Here is a 4,753-nt window from a genome sequence, read left to right as displayed (position 1 = left end):
CCAACCCCCTCCCAAAAAAAAAGAGAAATTCAGAACTCACTCTTTTTCACTCCTTCGGACATTATGGGAGAAAAGTTCCTTTTTCCTGGGGTGTGGTGGAGAGATGGACAGTGTCTCCGAAGGGCGAGGGTGGGTCTTCTTGCTTATAGTGGGCATTGCAGCTGGTAGAATCGCCTGTGAGCAGTGAGAGCAGAGTCGGAGTGCGTGGACCCTTGCCTGTTGTTTGTACTTTGCAAACTTTGCAGAGGTGGGATCTGATCCAGTCTCCCAGAAGTCATAGGCGGGGCAGGCCCCTGACATTCGCAGCTTCTCTCCGACTTCAGGTCTGCACACAGTCCAGACTTTGGACATAGTCCCATGGCCTTGACCTGCAGTTGGCTTTGTCAGCCAAGCTGGCCTTGGACCCACAGAGATCTGTCTGCCTCTGCCTCACAAATGCTGGGACTAAAGGTATGTGCCACCTCACCTGGCCATATCTAAATTTTTTATTGTATTCCTAAAGACTCTGTATCTCAGCTGGGCACGTGATCTACAAAGCGAGTCCAAGACAGCCAGGGCTTGATACGCAGAGAAACCCTGTCTTAAAATTTTGTTTAGAAAGGCTGTATCTCTGAAAGTATGGCTGCCATCCCGACATGGAAGACATGAGTTCAAGAGACTGTCCTGACCAGAGCAATCTCAAGAGCTCTGACCCATGATTGCACAACAGATGCCTTCAGGGTGAGCGGGCCAGGCCAGCGAGCATGATTCCCACCCTGGTTCTGTGAGTCAGGAGCTCCCTGGATCTGCCGCTTTTCAACTGCTTTTCACTTAGTCAGTACACTAGAAAGGCCTATGCCTAACATCTCCAGTGCTGTAGAACACAAGGAATTTAAAAAAAAAGTAATTTTATTTCATCCAACATATTCTGAATATCATCATTTAAATATATTACCGGTTCAGTACAAACTTTTTTTTTTTTTTGAGACAGGCTCTTACTATATAGGTCCTGGATGACCTGGACCTTGCTCTGTAGAAGAAGTTGGCCTTGAACTCACAGATATCTGCCTGCCTCTGCCTCCTAGTGCTGGGTTGAAAGATGTGTGTAGAGATCATGGCCTCTGAGACTGTAAGTCACTGGGAAATTAGGACGTCCACACGAGATTTGTCTTTCGAATATGCCTGGTTTATTCACACAGACATTCCTTATATATCATGCTAATAGAGACCTTAGGCATCCCACCCAGCAGGGAGCGGTTATTCGGGCAGAAAGGCTGCGGCAGGGTCCTCCTGGGGAATCTCATTAGGATGCCTCGGAAGTCTGCAGACTTGAGCCGCACCTACCGTGAGGCCCTTCAGCTATGGGAAGCCCTTCCATCCTGGGAAGATGGAACGGATGAAGGTCCAGGAGGTCCCTGAGAGCACAGGCTAGCCCTGACAGTGCTGAAAATTCAAAGTCATTGAGACCAGGGTCACACAAAGAGTCTCAAGTTCTCTTGCCAGTGGGTAGAGAAGCCAGGTTTTGTCAGCGTGGCAGTGGGATCCTAGAGACCATTCCCAATGTCCAAATTTGTATATTTCCCTGGGCAGGTACCTTTGCGCTATTAGGGCTCACAGCTTCGGGTTGATCTACTAGCCCATCAGCACCACCTTGGGTTAGTTCATTAGCTTATCAAGGCGTTGTCCTGGAACAGGCTCCTATCTGAGCCTGCCAGGGGCTTGCCTCAGAGGCCCAGCTCTTATCAGAGCTACCAGATGGCAAACCCAAACTTCGTATGATTTCAAATGCCATAAAAATGGCTTTTGAGTTGCACAAAATGGTACAGAAGTACAGACTTTTTTTTTTTTAGTTGTTTGACATCCTCTTGTTACTACTCTTTTATTATCTAACAGCGGAACCCAGTTTTTATTTGGTTTAGTTTTGGTGGAGAGGGTGGCACAAGGCTTCCTGTTGCTTTATCTTTGCCTCCTTGGTTTTGCGGGCACTCGGGGGTTCTACCAGCAAACTCAGTTTCATTCTCACCGGTGAGCTAGGGTCAGTGTTACAAAGGACTCCAATCCAATGTGACACAGTCTGGAGAGGCTCCCCACCATCTGGCAGACCCTCTGCCAGTTTCCCTGACCCTCGGCTTCCTCAGTTGATAGGCATCTCCTGAGAGCCTGCCAGGAGCCGGGCACCAGGTCAGAGCAGGGAGTGTTCTGATGGAAAAATACCAGTCCAAACGTGAGCCGTGTGCAATCCCAGAGGAAGCAGGAGCCCGGAGCCCATGCAAGATGACACTGAGAAAATACTACAGAGATGAGACAAGAAAAGAGAAGCTGGGGTTAGTTCCAGGAGCTGGACCTGGGGACATTCCAGTAGGGAGGACCAGTGGCATAGTCGGCGACCATATGGCAGTGGCTCTCCTGGGTCAGGTTGAGATGAGGAATTGGAGCGGAGCTCACTGGCAGGGTTTGGAGCTGATGGGGTCATATATTGACTTGTGATAGGTCACAATGGCCTCAACAGGGAGCGAGCCTGTACAGGTTGTGTGTGTGTGTGTGTGTGTGTGTGTGTGTGTGTGTGGCTCTGCAGTAGGGTGCTCTCCTAGGGAGTAAAGATTCGGGGGAGAGGCCCCCAACTGAGTACATGCTGGTTGAGCTCAGCAGCTGCACCATGCCCTCTGAATTCCTAGTCCTCCCTGCCTCTCACCACAGCTCTACCACAGTGCCTCGGAGGCAGCTCCATAAAGTTGTGGCTTTTCTTTCTTTCTTCCTTCCTTTCTTTGCTTTGTGTTGGCCTCTGAGGGTTGTTTAAGAAACACTGCTTTTGCCAGGCCTGGTGGTGGCACACGCCTTTAATCCCAGTACTCAGGAGGCAGAGGCAGGTGGATCTCTGAGCATGAGGCCAGCCTGGTCTACAAAGCAAGTTCCAGGACAGCCAAGGCTATGGAGAGGAGCCCTGTCTCAAAAAACCCACTACTTTGGGGAGTACAGAGCTATTTCAACATTGAAGAGATTTACTGCTCTTGCAAAGTACCTGAGTTCAATTCCCAGCACCCACATGGTGGCTCACAACTCTCTGTAACTCTAATTCCCGGGGATCTGATGCCCTCTTCTGGCTTCCTCACCATCAGGAATGAACACAGTACATAGACATACATGAAGGCAAAACAAAAATAAGAGTAAAAGAAACACGGCTTGGCTTTATTTATCTGTTCGGCCGTCCATGCATTTCTGAGACAGGGTCTCCTGTGGCCCAGGCTGGCCTTGGTCACCTTACGTTACGAAGGAGAACATCTGGTCCTTGTGCCTTCATGATCTCAAGTACTGGGGTTACAAATATGCCAACAGCCCCATTCCTTGGATGCTGGGGCTCAAACCCAAGGCTTTAATATGTGGTAGGCAAGCCCTCTACCACGTGTGCTACATCCCTAATCTCTTTAAACAACTGTTAACTGGTTCAAATTCATGACTTTGTGTTTAAACTATTATCAGAAAAGCCCTAACCCTCAGATAGCATTGGTGTGCAGTAGAATTTAGGGACTTAAACCCTGGCACATTGCTGCCACCTGGTGGCCAAATTCCTGCAGCCCCGCCCAGCGCCTCCTGCTACTGATGTGAACTATCAGGTTTTGTTCTGTTTTTTTTTTTTTTTTGTTTTTGTTTTTGTTTTGTTTTTGTTTTTTTCTGTTGAACAGTCACATTACAGTGGCATAGGTTGGTAGAAATCTCATTTTAATCTCCTGCCGCAGCCTCTCAAATATCGAAATTGCAGATATGAGCCACCATACCAGTTCAATGAGCCTTAAACACACACACAAACACACATACTTATTTGCTTTTGTTTTTGTTTTGAGACAGGGTTTCTCTGTGTACACCTGGCTGTCCTGGAACTCGCTCTGTAGACCAGGCTGGCCTCAGACTCAGAGATTCACCTGCCTCAGCCTCTTGAGTGCTGGAGCTAAAGGCATGTTTTGGTGGTGGTGGTGATGGTTTTCTAATGGGTATTTGTGAGTCTCTCTGAATAGCCTTGGCTGGAACTTGCAGAGATCTACCTCAGCCTCCAAGTGCCGGAACTTCAGGCGTGTGCTACCAGACCTAGCTTCAAACTCTTGCTTGTTTTCAAGGCAGGGTTTTTCTTTGTACCTGGCTGTCCCGGAACTCACTGCCTGCATCTGCCTCCCTGAGTGCTGGGATGAAGGCCTGAGCCACTACGCCTGCCCAAACTGTTTTCTTAAAAGGCTCTTCCAGTCTTCAATTCCATTCTTAGTGAATGGGGGGGGGGGGGGTCACAGGGTCACAGGTCACTTGACAATGGAGATTTCGGTTCAAAAAAAATTAGAAAAATATATCAGGAGGGGAAGGCCCTCCTCATTTTACGCTCTAAGCTCTCCGCTTCAGTGACCTGCCCTCCGAGTGGCCATTTCGCAACCTCTGCCCGGACATTCTCATTAGTCAGCTTTTCACCCCGGATCCACCAAAATGTCACAGCCTCAGAAAAGGGCCCTATCCCTGTGGATGACGATCGTAACAGCTCTAGGCACCACGTCCCCTACGAAAGCCCGTTAGGATCAGGATGAGCCAAGGAACGGCAGGAGGAGTGGGGCCGAGACAAGACGCGGACGAACAACGCCTCCTGGCCGGGGAAAAGGGGACAGACGAGGGCCCCGCTAAGCTTCGCAGGGCCGGCGACGCCTGGCACCCTCCGCCGCAGAGCGAGGCGGGGCCGCTCGGCTTCGTTCTGCGCAGCCGCAACGCGGGGGGGCGGAGCGGCGCGTGCGCGGGGAGGGCG

Source organism: Meriones unguiculatus, chromosome 1 (assembly GCF_030254825.1).
Source record: "Meriones unguiculatus strain TT.TT164.6M chromosome 1, Bangor_MerUng_6.1, whole genome shotgun sequence".
In the NCBI taxonomy this organism is placed as follows: domain Eukaryota; kingdom Metazoa; phylum Chordata; class Mammalia; order Rodentia; family Muridae; genus Meriones; species Meriones unguiculatus.
Note: the sequence above shows the minus strand (reverse complement) of the source record.